Source organism: Mustela putorius, unplaced genomic scaffold (assembly GCF_011764305.1).
Source record: "Mustela putorius furo isolate JIRA1106 unplaced genomic scaffold, ASM1176430v1.1 tig00000577_pilon_pilon_pilon, whole genome shotgun sequence".
In the NCBI taxonomy this organism is placed as follows: Eukaryota; Metazoa; Chordata; class Mammalia; order Carnivora; family Mustelidae; genus Mustela; species Mustela putorius.
Window position 1 is genome coordinate 2,553,052 of NW_025421421.1, and position 18,302 is coordinate 2,571,353.

Consider the following 18,302-nt stretch of genomic DNA (forward strand, 5'->3'; position numbering starts at 1 on the left):
CTATTGCCAGCCAGGGAGAAAAAGCTGTGTGAGGGCCAGGTAAAAAGAAGTTTCCTTTTTGTCTGTCTGTGTGTTTGTCTTAGATAAGGAAACAGAAAAATAGCTCCCATTCTTAAATGTGTGTGATCTAGTGTAGTGACCTTGGAAACTTAAGAAATATGTGTCCTATGAATAAATAATTTTTAAAAATGGGCTTGCATTTTTAATACAAGTTTAAAATAAATTATGTACATTTATATATGTTACTGTACAAGTACACTTTATAAAACAGAAAGATGGATGAAATAAAATCCATGTAAAGGTGGGATGAACATATTTCCTTGGTACATTCTTATGAGTCTTACCACAAGTCATCTAAGGAGAGAGAATCCTGGGCAGGAGTGGTAAACCGAAGGCTTTCAGAGAATAATATGGCCCACCAGAAGCACTTGGTTATAAAAAGGGGTTGACAGTCATCTAAACGCTGGGCCATCTCACATGGAAGTGTGGATTTCTATGATATCCTGGAAACTTAGAAGACTTGGCAACACTGGTTTACATTCCTACCCAACTGCCATTGACAGAAATTGGCCCCAGTTGGTCTCTGCAGACAAAGGCTGCTCCCCATCACAGCCTTGCCATCCCCATGGCTCCTTTGCACTCATTCCCTGTTTCGTCTTCTTGCCTCCGTAGGCACTTGAGCAGAGAACCCCTGAATGAGAGAAGCAGAGTTCCTGTCCCTGTTCTACCATGATCTGTAACCAGGGTCACTTTGAGCAAGTCCGTGTGAATGATTTCTTCAATTTACCTGGAAACTCAGCACATCATTCTTTGAATAAGACTTCTTGGTGCACTTACTGGCCACTAATATCTCACTCAGTTTCTTTGCTTGCTGCAGGACTGCAAAGAAAAGCAAAGGGATGAAAATGAAATGTGTCCCAATGCATTGCAAGACAGATGTGGTGAAAATGCATGGTCTATCTTTGGTCTTATTTGGCATAGTCAATCTCCTTTTGCTCTGCCAGAAAGCAATTTCTACTGTAATGAGGGTTTTTTTTTTCTATTTGATTGTATAAAACAGAGGCCCATTGAAATTTTCATGTAGGACATTGACAACTAGAGTGCCAGCTTAAATTGTCATAAAACAACACACACTTGGGGCACCTGGAGGACTCAGTTGGTTAGGCCACTGAATCTTGGTTTTGGCTCAGGTCATGGTCTCAAGGTCATGTGGTCGAGCCCCATGTCAGAAGGGAGTCCGCTTGGGATTCTCTCCCTCTGCCGCTCCCACTATTCGTGTACTCTCTCTAAATAATTTTTTTTTAATTTTATTTATTTATTTGACAGAGAGATCACAAGCAGGCAGAGAGGCAGGCAGAGAGAGAGAAGGAAGCAGGCTCCCCACTGAGTGGAGAGCCCGATGCGGGGCTCGATCCCAGGACCCTGAGATCATGACCTGAGCCAAAGGCAGAGGCTTTAACCCACTGAGCCACCCAGGCGCCCCTCTAAATAAACTTTTAAAAAACAAAACAATGTATACTTTTTCATTGAACTAGGCTATAGACCACATAAATTTAGTATCTTAAACTGTTTAACTTTTGCTACACTCATGGGGTCTCAGTGTTTAACAGGGCATGGTTCTGGCATCATCAGTATGTCAGCTTTGCAACTTACTTGCTTAGAGTCACAGAAAATATTTGCTTCCTTAGAGATTGATTGTCTGCAAATCCCTGTGGGAAAGAGTTACAGGGCATTACAAAGGTGTGTTACTTTGTTAATGGAGAGTATGGCACAGGTTATTGCCTATGAAGTCATTAAGGGTTTTCTGTGCTGTGACAGCTGTGTTTACCTATCACAGATCAATGAACTTTTCCCATGTTTCCTTCCCTCTCCTGTTATTTCAGATCAGCCTTGAGTAGAATTCAACAAAAGATGCTACAACGGCTTTATCTCTGGAAACTGTTAGCTTCAGGGACTGTCCTCACAGCGTTCTTCACAATCTGCTTCGGCCAATATGACGACGGTAAGTCTGCTTGTAGTCTGCTTGGAGTGTTGGCTGCGTTTCTGGTATTAGATGCAGAATGAATCATAACACCACAGTGAATAATGCTCATTTGTAGTTCATTTTTAAAGGTTAGTGGCTGTGTGTAAAATTTACTTTAATTAAAATAATCCTACAAAAGTGGCCTCTGGATGCACCTTGTTTCTTAATAAGGATTATGGTTTGATAGAAAATCCAGAGCAAGGCCTCCCTTTGAACACTTACTCATTATCACTAAGCAAAGGTGTGATTGCTATGGGGAAAAACAACAACAACATTAAATACTATTTACTAACCCTTGCATAGACAGAAGCAATGGTTCAGATAAAGTTTAAGAATACAAAATACACCAAAATTTCCTATAAGATAAGGTCTCTGAAAAGGTCAAAAGTAAACATGTTAGGTGATTTTACTGTTAGCACTTATAACTGGGTATTATGTTATTTCATCTAGCATCATTTTATTTGGAAAGAAAAAAAAATGGTAAAAGATTTGACATTAGAGTTTGTAAGATATTTCCTAACAGTAATTCAGGCACTTTAGAAAGAAATGTTAGTCATCAGGCTCCTAATGGACCATTTAACACATTCTGTCTGCAGGGTCCTGAATGTGCATATCCTGGGTACTTGAATATTAGAGGGATTTTTCTTTGAATACCATGTAATAAGAGTTAGGATATACATAATACTTTAGGTTCAATAGAAGGAAGAAAGGGACAAATGTGTCCACTGTGTAGAAAATTGAGTTTTATTTTTCCTTTGCATTGTTTTTACCCTACCTTTGTTCAGCGTTTGGGGTTCCCAGCCAGAGGCAAGCAGACCCTCTTACCCCTGTTACCCTGTTAGCTGGTTGCACTTACTGGCAGCAAAGAATGGGATCAATATTAGTTGTTATGCTTTGCTTGGCTAAAATGAATGATCTGAAGATAGATGAATTGATTTGTTTTTATAACAAACAATATTCAAATTGCACCCATATTAAGACATTCTTACTCCTTGGAAGTAGTAGTTTCTTTCTATTTTCTATTTTTCATAATTAGAAAAATACAACTCTTTGGAGACTTGCAGAATAATTAGCAACAGCAACTTATTTTCATATAGTCAATAGCCTAATTCCTTGAAAAGTGTTGCTAATTAGCACATTGTTTGCTTTAAGTGTGTCTGAGCTCAGTGCTCATATTGTTGCCATTTCTGGTGACCGCAAATCTACATTCTAAATAAAATGTTTAAGTGTCATAATAAATAAATAAGGTAACTGCTACTTTTTTTTAAAGATTTTATTTATTTGTCAGAGAGCGGAGTGAGAGTGAGCACAAGCAGACAGGGTGGTAGGCAGAGGCAGAGGAAGAAGCGGGCTCCCTTCCAAGCAAGGAGCCCCATGTAGGACTCGATCCCAGGATGCTGGGATCATGACCTGAGCTGAAGGCAGCCGCCCAACCAACTGAGCCACCCAGGCGTCCCGGTAACTGCTACTTTGAAGCAAAAATAAAAATCAATGAAACTTAGAACAGCATGACTTTCTATTAAAAGGATGTATTTTAAATTTGCCCCAGGGAGGGAGGCTGGTGGCTCAGTGGGTTAAACATTCTGCCTTCTGCTCTGGTCATGATCTCACAGTTCTGGGATGGAGCCTTGTGTCAAGCTCCCTGCTTAGGGGAAGTCTACTTCTCCTTCTGCCTCCCCTCGCCACCTCTGCTTATACTGTCTCTCTCTCTCTCCTCCCCCCCTTGCCTTTCAGATAAATAAAATCTTTAAAAAAAAGGAAGAAAAAATAATTTTGCCTCAGGAATAGATGACAAATCTGTATTGATTGTTTTCTGTGTCATAAGGCATTCTATTTTTATTCATATTTAGTGTTCACACTGAATGGGGAAAATTTCACTGTCACTGCTCACATTAGAAAGGCACAGGCCCGGTACTTTTCAGCTATGTAATTTAGGTTATCAGAGGAAATGACTCCTGGTTTAACTTGGAATGCTGTAGATTGGTTTCCTTAATAAGCTCATTTGCTCTTGCTAAGTGTGTTCACATAGACTCCAAAATAAGATCAGGTAACTGCTGGCCACCATATCATTTACTTTCTGAAGCGACGTGCAGCCTCACACCTGCCGCCTTCCTGCCTGCAGGAGGCCTGCCCCTGGGGGACTGAAGTCCGGATGGCCCCCTGCAGCCCTTGTGAGACCCCTGCTCAGCCTCCTTCCACTCCCATGGACTTACTCAGTTTTCAGGAAGACAAAGGGATTGGAGCCCTTAAAGAAGCATGAATTCTGTATGCTGTCTTATAGAAGTCTCTTTCCTTTATGTGCTTTCTCTCATCTCTTCCATCCTTGCTTCCTCCCATGTACCCCATGCCAGTGTCTCAGTCTTTTTGTTAGGTGCCCCGCCCCCTAGGTCTTTCCTTCTCTCTGACTTCCCCCCAATCAGGGACGCTGTGGCATCACTGTTATTCAGTTGTTTAGTGATGTGTGGCTGAAAATTGTTCTTATACTTGGTATTTTTTTTTAAAGATTTTATTTATTTATTTGACAGACAGAGATCACAAGTAGACAGAGAGGCAGGCAGGGGGTAGGGAGAACAGGCTCCCCAACAAGCAGAGAGCCCAATGTGGGGCTCGATCCCAGGATTCTGGGATCATGACCGCAGCAGCTTTAACCCACTGAACCACCCAAGCGCCCTGCTATTTTTTTTTTTAAACTATAGAAAATTGGGAGCCCACACAATGAAGGAGTAAATCAGAACTCAGAAATAAAATCACACTAAATTGGAATATGCAGTAAGAATTTCTTGAAGCAAGGTGTTTTTAACTCAAATACTTGGGGATGCAGGTATAGAAGATTAGGTGGAAGGAAGATAACGGTGACATCCTAAACATGATTCAAACCTGTGAGGAAAGTGAAAAATGAAAAGAATACTTTGCCCTAGTTAAAATGCTGGTTGGATTGGCCTGTTATGGTAGTTGGCAACTGGTCGAATAAAGGGTGAAGAGTTTTGAATAGAGAGAAATAAAGAAGAAAAAATTTAAATTACCATAAGGCTATTAGGATAACAGTCTATTAGGATAAAAGACTAGGTTTTTCTTATATGAAATAATAGGATTCTTCTGGACTTTTAATGAAAAACAGTTTCCTCTGCTTTTTTTTTTTTTTTTTCCTTTTAGGCATACGAGAGTTATCCTGAAATAAAATATTCTGGTATTAGCCAAATGTGTAGAACCGCTTCTAAGGGAAATATATTATATAATTATTATTAAATACTTTATAACACATTTTTTTCACTTGAAAACTTTGGCTAAGTTTTGAGTCTTTTCATATTTTTCACTCACATTGCTGGGAGAAGTTTCTAGATTCAGTAATAAAATTTGCAGACAGCCTGTTCCATAGTGGATACTTTATTTGTTTGATGACTATATCTAAGCAAACATTAATAGTGTCAGTGAGATTGATTGTCTTATATTAAATTTTAAAAGTAAGAATTTAGCTAATAAAAAATAAAAGAAAATAAAAGAACATAATACATTTTCATTTAATGGCCTCATTCTACCCATAGATAGCATTGGAATTGATATTCTCGCTTGTGGTTTCACACATTATGAGCACTGACAAGTTTATTTGAATGGGAACGTATGCCCTGATCCCACATTGATTGTGTGGAGTCTGGGGCGGGGAAGGGAGGAAACAGGACCATCTGCTAAAGTGTGTGTGGGATGGGGGGAAAAAATGCCTCTAAAAGATGTCTCTTATTCTAACATGCTAGTCACAGGGAGGTAAATAAGTGAAGTTGTATACAGGATCTCTTATAATTGATTCTGTGTTGATTTTGAGTTCACGAATGAATCCTGAAAGAGAGAGAGAGAAAGAATGAGAAAATGATATATGGGTAATGGGTATGTTTCATTTTATGTTGTATGATTTCCTCTGTATTTTCAAATTGTCCATATTAAATCTATAATCAGGGGGAAAATCTTTGTTAAAAAAACAAACAAACTACAATCTGTACATTGTGACTAAGTTTAGAGTCAGAGGAGTTTTCGAAGGTATATGTACCAATGGGTGTGGGGGTTGTCTATCTGTCTGTAAGAAAGAGAAACATTCACTAGGTGTGAGCACATTTTGGAAACCAGCTTGCATTTATTTAAGAAAGGGTTCTCCCTGGCTGTTCTGGCATTTAGCTGGAAGACAAACATCCTCTGCCTCGCTCTTGAGTACTACGTAAATCAGCACACATCTGCGACCTGAAGAGAGCTGCTAGATAAGCCCAACTACATGAAGGGGACCCTGGTTAAAAGCCCATTGAGACACCACAGTACCTAAGCCTGTTCCCTTACGAATAACAGTGTTAATAAATAATCACTCTTAGAACTCAAGTGGAAAGTTTCGCATAGCATTTGGTATATGGCTAATGTTCAATTAACTGTTAATCTTTGTTGCTATTATTACTTCTCATCACTTGTAGATCATCATACTTCTTTTTTTTTTTTAAAGATTTTATTTATTTATTTGACAGAGAGAAATCACAAGCAGGCAGAGAGGCAGGCAGAGAGAGAGAGAGGAGGAAGCAGGCTCCCCGCTGAGCAGAGAGCCCGATGCGGGACTCGCTCCCAGGACCCTGAGATCATGACCTGAGCCGAAGGCAGCGGCTTAACCCACTGAGCCACCCAGGCGCCCCATCATACTTCTTTTTTATAACCTTATGTATTTATTTATAAAGTAGTACTATGTGTCCCTGTGCTTATAAATGTATTTTTTTGTTGTTGTTGTTTTTTGTTTGTCTCTCTAAATTTACCAAACACCTTGCAGACTTTGTTAAATTACACTTCATTCTGCAAAGTATCCATGACTGTGTTCTCTCCTTGGAGAGCTTCCTGGTCCATGTGAAATGGGGGATGGTGGGGGAGGAAGTTGGAGGAGTGTTTCCAGGTTCATTTTCATGCTTTCTGTTGTGTAATCTGTGGAAGGTCAGTGAGGAGATATGCATGCCGGTCCGTTAAGAGTGTGACCATCTAAGGTCTGAGGCCAAGCCTGGAAACTTTGTTTTCCTCAGTGACTTTGGCTCATACTAATTAATCTTAGAAGAGAATGGCTGATAAATTGCAATGCTGATAATATAATTATAAGGAGATTCTGTCAAATGAGCTGAAACACTTGACTTTCCAAGCAAGGCAGGTCCCCAATTGAGATGCCTCAAAGAAAGGAGAGTTGGTTCAGTAAAGGGAACAGCTATACCAGAGCAGTGGGATGGACTTAATGGCTCCTCTTCCAAGGCTTTTCCAGACTGTCAAGAGGGCACTACCATAGCACTATACCCACATCACGGGCTGCGGTGGGACCTCTTGTCTGCCAAGATCATGCTGGACATCTCTCAAAAATCTCATATCCCCTGAGTATTCTATTTCTAAGTGTAATGCACGTGGTCTTCTTCTTCTTCTTCTTTTTATTAAATTGATTTATTTATTTTCAGGAAAAACAGTATTCATTATTTTTTCACCACACCCAGTGCTCCATGCAATCCGTGCCCTCTATAATACCCACCACTTGGTACCCCAACCTCCCACACCCCTGCCACTTCAAACCCCTCAGATTGTTTTTCAGAGTCCATAGTCTCTCATGATTCACCTCCCCTTCCAATTTACCCCAACTCCCTTCTCCTCTCTAACACCCCTTGTTCTCCATGCTATTTGCTATGCTCCACAAATAAGTGAAACCGTATGATAATTGACTCTCTCTGCTGGACTTATTTCACTCAGCATAATCTCTTCCAGTCCCGTCCATGTTGCTACAAAAGTTGGGTATTCATCCTTTCTGATGGAGGCATAATACTCCATAGTGTATATGGACCACATCTTCCTTATCCATTCGTCTGTTGAAGGGCATGTTCGTTCTTTCCATAGTTTGGTGACCGTGGCCATTGCTGCTATAATCATTGGGGTACAGATAGCCCTTTTTTACATGACATCTGTATATTTGGGGTAAATACCCAGGTTTGCAATGGCAGGGTCATAGGGAAGTTCTATTTTTAATTTTTTGAGGAATCTCCACACTGTTCTCCAAAGAGGCTGCACCAACTTGCATTCCCACCAACAGTGGAAGAGGGTTCCCCTTTCTCCACATCCCCTCCAACACATGTTGTTTCCTGTCTTGTTAATTTTGGCCATTCTAACTGGTGTAAGGTGATATCTCAATGCGGTTTTAATTTGAATCTCCCTGAGGTCTAGTGATGATGTGGTTTTCTTCTTGACAACATTATCTTTCCATGGACATAATATCATGCAACCGTTTCTCCTAGTTTCTTTCAGTTATAATCAAATTAAGCTAAATATGATTACTGAAGATTATAAGTAGTTTTCAGTGAGCTATGTTGTCTGTGAAACATCTTCATCCCTCAATTTAAATTTGATTTCTTAAGGCAGCATTCATAGAAAGTGAGCAAATACATGTGTGCACACAGACATATCTATCTGCATAATACACATTTTAATACACATTTTAGACAAAGAACCATAGCATACATTCTTCTTAAGTTTTTCATTTCATATGTTATAAACACCTTTTTGTCTGTAATCTATTCCATCTGACAGTATTTGTTTTCTGAGTCAAAAGATTGGCTGTGTCCTCTCTTTAGATTATACCCACACCTGCATTTCTTGTCTCCTCTTTTCTGACTATGAGTCATCACATGGGTCCTTGTTAAGCACTCCCACCGCCCCCAGGACTTTGTTTTAGAGTAAAGGTTTGAAAAACATACACCTTTATACATAGTTTGTTTCAGCAACAATTGTCTACTAAGCACGTTCAGATATAAACTCTTAAGCTCTGACCTTGTGCCGAGAACGATTAATTACTTCTATGATTTTTGTATACTCTAGTAATTGGCTCACTTAAAGTCCATCTGTATACTCTGGAGAGCCAGAGAGCTAAATAACTCGGGGGAGGGGGAGCTCTGATAAAGAGAAGACCAATTATTGTACTTAGAAGATTCTCTTTCTACTCACCTGTGCCTACCTGTGCGCGTGCGCCTTCTCTTTCTAATACACACGTTATTTCCAAGATAACCTGGAATTGCTAAGTACTAATACTTCAGATGCCCCATTTGTCCTCTGAAGAGAGGGAAAAGAAGGGGAAGGTCTAATTCAGTGTCCTAGCACTGCAGATTAAAATAACGTTAACTGATAAGGTGGATACTTCCTGCAGGGTTCTAATACCTGAAAACTGGAACCTATTGAAAAATAAAGTACTAATATCCTAATTGCATGAAATGCATGAAAGGCAGAACTCATTTCAAGTAACCTTAATAGACAATGAGACTGAGCAAAAATGTCACCGCAGCCCTGCGTGGTTTCAAGTCATCAGTGATACATACAGCTCATGGTACAGTGGTTTTTCTTAGTTGGGTCTTTTCCTGTCAAATCTCTCCTGTTACCACCACTTCTCCACCAATTCCCTTAAGCACTACAATTTGCTTTTTCTCACAACCCTACTAAAACTGTGCTCTCTAAAGCCTCCACCAGCCACTTTCTTGGACAAATCCTATAATCTACCATTTTAGCAAGCAGCCCTATTGATCCACCTTCCTTGCAACTTTGTTTTTCTTGGAGGTTCTTTGTACTGACTTTTTCTGATTGTCTACATATCAGCCTCCTTCTTCTTCCTGGTGAACATTCTACCTCTTCCTTTTTTGTGGTTTTGAAAGTGTCCCACTCTTATTTATATTTCTGTAAGGAGCTATATTTTTAATGAATTAGTTTTGATATTTTTTGACAGTGTGGTAATTTTCTACCCTACTTCTTTTGCACTGAGTATTCCTCTCCCTTCACTCCCTCTGCATGTACGGCCACATTGCCTTGGTCCACATGTTCTGATTCACTTATTTAGTTAACATTTTATTGTATATCAACTCTAGAAAAGACAGTAAGGCAGTCTCAGGGTGCCTGGAGGGCTCTGTCAGTTAAGTGTCTGCCTTCTGGTCAGGTCATGACCTCAGGGTCTTCCCCTCAGGGGGAGTCAGCTTGTCCCTCTCCCTCTGCCCCCCTCAAATAAATAAATAAAATCTTTTAAAAATCAAGGCAGTATCTTCATCCAAGTATAATAATGACAGTGATAGTCAATGTGCAATGTGATCTGTGTATTAATAGAATTAAGTGCAGTGTCTGGGTTTTGGGAGAATACCAGTGGAAAATTTGCTGAAGAATTCAGGGTAGACATAGTAAGAAACTATTCACAGGACAGATTTTGAGTTTCCAAGTTAAGGAACTTGAGGACTATATAATTTGAGAAAGCAGTATGGTGCACTGAAATGGCATTCTGGGTTTTCAGACGTGTACAGGTCTCTTGGCGCAACACCAGGGATTGTGCGTACTGTATCATGATTTTATGCAGGAGGCATTAGGTATTAATGTATCTGAAGGTAACAAAACAGCATGTGTTTATTTGTGATCGCTATCTGTCCTGGGCTCATCTGTGCACTCGTCCCATTCATGGAGCTCCAGCTGACCACATCCCCAGTCTGTTTTTGTTTTGCGTGTGTGTATGTGTGTGTGTGTGAGAGAGAGAGATAGATAGACAGACAGATGAACAGAGACAGACAGTTTGTAGTGCTGTCTGCAGTTTAACTTTCAGGAGAACTCCAGGAGGTCCTGGAGATGATATGAACAACAACCATATGAAGCACTTCTCTTCTATTCCTCCCTACCCAGGTCATGAGGTTCTAGTGGCATGAAGAGGTGAACTTGCTTCCTGGTGTGGTATAACTAGGAGGGGAAAAAGGTCAAACCAGACCTTTTCCTTAGCTCCATGTGCAGTCACTAGCCTCTGGGCTATTTTATCATGACATCAGAATCTAATATTCCCTTCCAGATTTTACTCAGATTCTGTTTATTCCTTGATACTAACTTATTCATTATTCTTTAATGTTGTTACTAATGACACTCAAGCAAAATTAAACATGGAAGGGTTGGTCAAAGGGTATAGACTTCCGGGTACAGAGGAGCAAGTTCTGGGGATCTAATATCCAGTATGATGGTAACCGTTACTAACACTGCAGTGTGTGTTTGAAATTCGCTGAGACAGTAGATATTGACTGGTCTCACCATGGCAAAACAGAGAAACACATGCATCAATCCACAAATACACAGCCAAGTAAATACATAAATAAGATAGCTGTGCAGGTTAATGGCTTGTGTTATTTGGGTTGATTATGGCCATTATTTTGCAATGGGTGAATATCCAGACACCATACCATGCTCCTCACACAGGTGAAATTTTTGTCAATTATACTGCAATCAAGTTGAAAAAAATAATACCTCTCTCCCCTCTTTATATTCCAACACATCATCTAACGTTTGTTTTATGTTGAGATTATAAATTGCTGAAGACAGAAACTGTCTCCTTTACTTTTGTCAGCCCTTGACAGAATGACCCAATTAGAGGTTATTGAAATAAGTAAACCCTGAAATTAGAGAAAATAATAGAGAGATGAAATGTCTCTTTCAACAACGTAGGGCAGGTTGATGCAGTTCAAGAAGAGCAGCTAGGGTTCAAACAGCAGTTCAGAAACATACTTAATGAGCGTTTGATTTCTCTGGCATTGCTCAACATTGATGCGGGGACAAAAACAATCCATAGACACCCGTGCTAGGGAGATGCTGCCTACAGCCAGGATTTTTGGTTTGTTTATTTCTATTTTGTGGGGTTTTTGCATCCTGTTGGAAAACCTATTTAGGCAAGCTCTATGTGTATATATGTGTGATTTTTGAGAGATTCAGCTGTCATTGACACCATCATAGCGTGTCACTGAGCCAAGTCCATGGAAAACTCAAACTGAACCTATCCTTCTCTCCGGTGTGCTTCCCGCCTTTCTTTTCTCCGGTTCGCAGTCGCCCTTCCGGGCGTGTGTTCACAACGTTGGTGGATCCCCCAGTGGCGCTGATTCCTGGATCAGCAGCCTAGCTCATGCTACTCATCTTTTCTGCTCATGTAAGACCTTCTACTGTCCCTCAGGGCCACTCAATTAGACTGTTCAGTGATGACCATCCTGCTACTCTGAGTTTATTAAGTGTCTCTGTTGAACACATGGAATACTGATGAGCTCTCTTCAGACTGAGCCTGAGACAGGGTGCAGACAAGGCCGTGCCAACTCCACACTGCAGGGGGCTAGATCCATCCCTGGGCCATGGCGGCTCTGCTGGGTACACAGGATGTACTTGGGATGGTATCCCCGCAGGGAAAAGAAAACAGCATTTTAAAAAAATATTAATAATGCATTGAGTATATTATATTTATCCATCCATTTGTCTATTCAGGTAGAGAAAGCATATGCAACTTCTATTATGTGCACATCAGATTTCTGTTAATCACAACTGAGTGATTTCTGAGTGCCAGATGCATACATACTACACACTTGAGTTACACGGCTTGTATATATATAATACACAGGATGTGTGTGTGTGTGTGTGTGTGTGTGTGTTTTAAATAGGTTGCCAGTGCTATAGAAAAATACAATCTTTGCAAAGAGGCAGATTTCTAGAAGAGCAAGAAGAAAAAAGGAATATTCGGCAAAGTATATATTCTCTTATCCAACTTATTTAAACTGCACAAGAATCCCATGAGATAAATTCTATTATTATTCCTATCTTACAGATGAGGAAATTGAAGCTCTATGGATAGCAAACTGTCTTGGTTCAGGTCATTGGTCTCCTACATCTAAGGGCCATGCTCCTACTTCAGGCAGCATGGCTCAAACTGGCACAGCCTGAACTACTATGTTTCGAAAGCTTAGGACAGAGTGCTACAGGACTCAAGAAAGTTAGATAATATAGACCCTGACCCATGGAACCTTAGAGAATCATGCCAGTATGATCAACCCCTATTGTTCATTTATTCAATATATATGTATTAACATCCCTGATGTGCCAGTTTCTTGCTAAGTTCTGGAGATGCAAACATCAATAAGGTACATTTTTTGGACCTCATGAATGCTACAGCCTAGTTCATACAGAACATCAATACAAGGAACAAACAGATTACAAGTATAAGTCAATATACTGTAGGTTGTGAAGGGCAGGAGTTAAAAGGATGTCATTCTTCGAAGTGTGTCGAAGTCTGCGAAAGTCCTAGAAAGATTTTTAGAGTGAGATAGTTTTGAGTTACTTGGAAAATGAGTGACAGGCTGCAATAGATTCAAACCTGATACACGATGCATTGTATGTGCAGTCCGAGAGAAGGGGAATGTGGGAGGATTAAGATAGGATACTTCTTGGTGGTGTGCGGAGATGGAAGGAGTGGCTAAAGCATGGGCTTGGGAGTCAGACAGACCTTCTCCAACTTCTGACACAATCAATGCAGGCATTTTGATGAGTGATGTAACCTCCCTCAGACTCAGACCTCCATCTCTTAAACAAGGGTCATGGTAGCCTAACTGGACTGCTGGTGGAATTAACTGACATGATGCCTGTGAATGGCTCATGAGGCTTCCTAGCATATAGGCAGTGATTAATACATGCACTTTGGTATAGTATAATATTTCCATTTTCCAATTAAGGTAGACTTCAGGTTTCCTCATAATTATTCAGTATTTATTTGGGTTCTATTTGCCTGAAAACATTAATGCACACACACAATCACCTGCAACATATTAAATGGACCACACCCTTCATAGAAAGATCATACACCTTCACTATACTTGTTTTAGGGTACTATACTTCTCTGCAGGGTTTCCTGCCCATGGAGCCCGTGGATTTTTTAGCTGTGCTTATTATGGCATCTGGGAGAAGAGAAACCCAGTAAGCATTTGGCTGTCTCTACCTTTTCCATAGTTTTCTCTTATTTCTCTACCACCTTCAACTCTGTCAGTTTTGAATAGTTCCTTTTTATGTAGAGGAACTTCCTTTAGTTCCTTCTACCTACTCGTTCTTTGCTTTTGTTTTTGTTTCAGTGTTCCAGGATTCATTGTTTATGTACTGACTGACCTTCTTCACTCCTAGGAGATGGTACTCATCGCTTTCTTCTTTGTGTTCGGTTTCCTACATTTCCCAACCCTCTCCTCCATCCTTATTTCTTCTCTTTCCTGTTTCTTTGTCTTCTGTCTCTCTCTCCCTCTCTCTCTCTCCTCCCCTTGCCCTCTCTCACCTTCCCTCTCTCTCCTTCACTCACCCTTCTCCCCTCTCCTCTCCTAGGGCTTGCTCTAGTCTTGCTCCCTCCCTGCAGATAATTTACATTCCAGAAAGGACAACAAGCACTTTCTTGGCTTTAGTCACATCATATGTCTAACAGTTTGGTCTACATTTAAAAGGTAATCGCCACTGGACTTCCAGTCTCATTTGTTGCAGAAAAGAAGTAGGATAGCATCTTACAGAAAAAGAAAGAAAAAACTCCCAGAGTCCACACATTGCAATAGCTCTAAGGTTTCCTTCTATTATCAAATGAGCGCCTTAGAAGAGATGCCCTCCGATTTCATTTCCAATGATAATGAAGTTTGAAAACATTTTCAATCGCATCTCTAAATTTGTAAGATTTAAATTCAAACGAGGACGTTTGCCAAATAGCATCTGTGAAATTATCAATTCCAAGGGAGTTCATTTAAATATGTAAAGTGAAATATGGTCTTAGGGGTGGGGGGGAAACAACAAAAACACAGGACTCTTTAGTGACCTGTGGGCGCTAGACCTGAGTCCACACAGGCAGTTGGTACCGGTCACTGAGAGCACCCCAGCTCCCTCCCATCTGACAACGGAAGTCGCTTTTCTCAGCCAGGTTCACTGTGGCTTTGGGAGCAGATCTCCCAAAATGTGTGACGTTTGAAGGCAATCACAATGTATTTCTGTTTGTCTTATGATACTAAGTGCTTCATTCCATAACATACACCCCCTTACACACACATACACACAAGCTAACTTATGTAATCAAATCATATGAAAATCAGCTTCTGTTTACTGAAAAGTCTTCAAAAGTTTTCCAAGGGCTGTGGTCACGCTGACGTTAAAAGAGACATAATGCAAACAGCCTTGCAAAGAAACTCTTGAATTCTGGATTTTCTATAAGCCCGATCCCATCGCTAGAGATTACTGCAAGGAACAACTGGCCAGTGATGGCACTGCTGATAAGAATAACTAGAAACTGGGATGCCTGTGTGCCTCAGTGGGTGAAGTACCCAACTCCTGGTTTCGTGATCTTAGGGTCATGGGATCGAGGCTCCCCATCAGTCTCTGTGGGGAGTTGCTTAAAGAGTCCCTTCCTCTGCCTTTCCCAGCATGCTTTCTGCCTCTCAAATAAATTAATTCAAGAAAAACGAATAACTAGAAACTTATGAGAAAGCACTTCAAAAACAGAACAGGTTCAACCACATCCCCTCAAGACAGTGAGGTGTCAAATAAGGAAGTGTCCCATAATGGTACTCCTTGTTGACCTGGCAGAATGCAGGGTGATATGAAATACTGAAATTTAAGATTGCTGACATGTTTTGGTAGAGTAAATAAATAATGAATAGGTTTTTAAAAAATCAATGACTTAGAATATGAAAAGCATATTCAGTAGGGTTTGGAAACAACTCAATCTCAATCCCTAGACCGCCTCTTCTTTCTTTACATTTTTTTTTCTTAGTTCAAGTTTAGCAACAACAATGAAAGACCAAAAGTGATGCCCCACTACTGTACAGCTCAGTCAGCCTGCCTCCAGAGCACAGCTTAGGCCATTCTCTCCAGAGGAAGAAAATCTGGCCTCCTCAGCTCCTACAGGAAGGGCCTGTCCTGTCCCATACCATACCTGCACTGAGTCTAAAGTCTTGTGTTTTAACATGGATAGTAGTACAAAAGAGATTTTTCATGGCAGCTTATGGCAGCTTGGCCCTAAAAAGGCCCAGGGTTCACTTCTGCTTAGAGAAATATTCTTTGCTTTTTGGGACAGCAGGCTTAATGGTATCACTGCCAGGCTTCCAGCCAGCTGGGCACACTTCCCCATGCTTTTCAGGAAACTCAACTAGTCTTACTCTCAACCACAGAGTGACCAACAGGGAGGTCTTTACGGTGATCTGTGGAAGGATGCCTTCATCATCAATGATAAAAATACATGGGATATCTTCATCAGCCTTTAAGACTCCATAGTCCTGAAGGATGGTACACTTGGGGTGTGATATAAGGGAATGTTCATGGGTCCCTGTCCTCCTTGTTTCTTGGGTTTGTTGATCTCTACCAGGTGATGGAAACAAGAACCCACAGAAGTACCAATCACTTGACACTTGACTTTCTTAAATCTTTCTGCCCTGTCACTGGAAGTGATGATCTCTATGGGGGTGCACAAAGATAAAGTCAAGAAGAAAAAAGAACACAGCATATTTTCCTTTGTAGTCAGAGAGCCTGATGTCTTTGAATGGGCAATCTAGCATAACAGCCTTGGCTTTGAAGTTGGGGAGAGGGTGCTCAATTTTGGCATTTCCTGAAGACATCTTTTTATTGGCAGATTTGAAACAGAACACACCAAAGACCAGTCAGGAAGAAGACCTCTACACCCATATTTTAAATGAAATTTTTTGGAACTATACCAAATTACAAAGATATATTGCTCTAACTGGGGAGGGGGGCGGGGAGTCTGTATAAATACGTACATACATATGTACATACGTACATAATTCATGATCGTCAATGAAAGATGTAGAGGAGCAAATGAATTTCAAAAGTATGCACAAAAGGAAAACTACATTCTAACTTTACAGAATCTCAAAATAGACTCTCTTCTCTGTGTGCTGAGTGTATGGCAAGTTTGGTGACACATTCATTTGAATATGTTAGCAAATTACACTGATCAGTTGCATTCTATTATAGAATTTCATTATATAAAATTAGGAAAAAAGGAAATATCTTTGCTGGTACTTCTAAAATGTATTTCTTAAGTATTTTCTGAACATTCTTTCAGGTTTGAGATTTAGAAATCATTTTGAACAGATATGATATAAAAAGTTATTTGAAGAGAAGCTCTTAAAATAAATGAGAAGAAAAAAAAAGCATGTCAGCATAGGTCTAACTTTATCACCATCCCTTCTCTTCCTTCTCATCGGATGGTTACAGTAGATGTTTACAAGGTATACACTTGGGCCAAAGTCACTTTAGGAAAGACTGATACTGGTATAGGAAATATTATTTTGGGTATTACCGAATATGCATTTTTGGCTTTTTGTTTAGTTTCAGTGGATTTTTTTTTTTAATATAAGGAAATAAGATCATGCAAAATGTATTGATCCCTCTAAACTGACCCATTATGATTACTGTTGGTTTGGGACATAATCATCATGGCTTCAGTCAGAGAAATGAATTTTCTATGAATCACAGCATCTCTGATACTGAATGTTTTTTTCTAGAAGTCATTAAATATCTGCCAACACCTATGTAATATATCTGAGGCACTAATCACTTGAGTCACTACTCATTTATTTATTTATTCATTCAACACACTTTTGAAGGATTGCTACTATATGCCAGGTACTATAAAAATGTTGGGGCAAGGCATTTATTCCAGATGGGGGAAATAATGTGTATGGCCCTGTGATCAGAAGTAAGCACAGTATGACAAAGAATCTGAATGAAGGTCAGTGTAAATCAAATGCTGGTGGAACTGAGGATATATGCAAGGACCAAGGTTTACAGATGTAATAGTGATAATTTTAGATTTAATTATAAATGAAGCCATTGGAGTTTTAAAAGCAGGAGCAGGGCACCTGGGTCATTCAGTCAGTTAAGCATCTGCCTTTGGCTTAGGTCATGACCCCAGGATCCTGGAATCAAATCCTGCATCAAGCTCCCTGCTCAGCAGGGCGTCTGCTTCTCCCTCATCCTCTGCCACTCCCCCAGCTTGTGTGCGCTCAATCTCTCTCTCTTTCTCTGTCGAATAAATAAATGAAATCTTTAGAAGGAAAAGAAAAAAAAAAAAAGCAGGGGGTGAGAGTAGAAGGGAAGGTGTGACAGCATGATCCCATTTGTTCTAAGACAGATCACTAGATCTAGTGGGAAGAATGAATTCCCATAACATCTGATAGAGAAAAATAACACTTAGACAAGATACACACCTGTGGCATAGTCCAAGTAGGAGATAGTGGTGGTTTAAACCATGAAAGGGTCAGATTAGCTAGAGAAGGAAACTATATATAGAGACTGATGGAGAGATTGGGAGAAAAAAAGAAAAAAAAAATATATATAATGTATACACACACACACACACATGCATACATGATGTATGATTTATTAAAAACCAGGAGGGAAGAGAGGAAAATACATATATACTATGTATATGTATATATATATATAT

General features: G+C 40.0%; 1 pseudogene; it reads right to left on the reverse strand.

Annotated features, from left to right (window-relative positions):
• Window positions 1–15,870: 15,870 nt before the first annotated feature.
• Window positions 15,871–16,449, reverse strand: LOC101684744 (annotated as a pseudogene).
• Window positions 16,450–18,302: the final 1,853 nt, after the last annotated feature.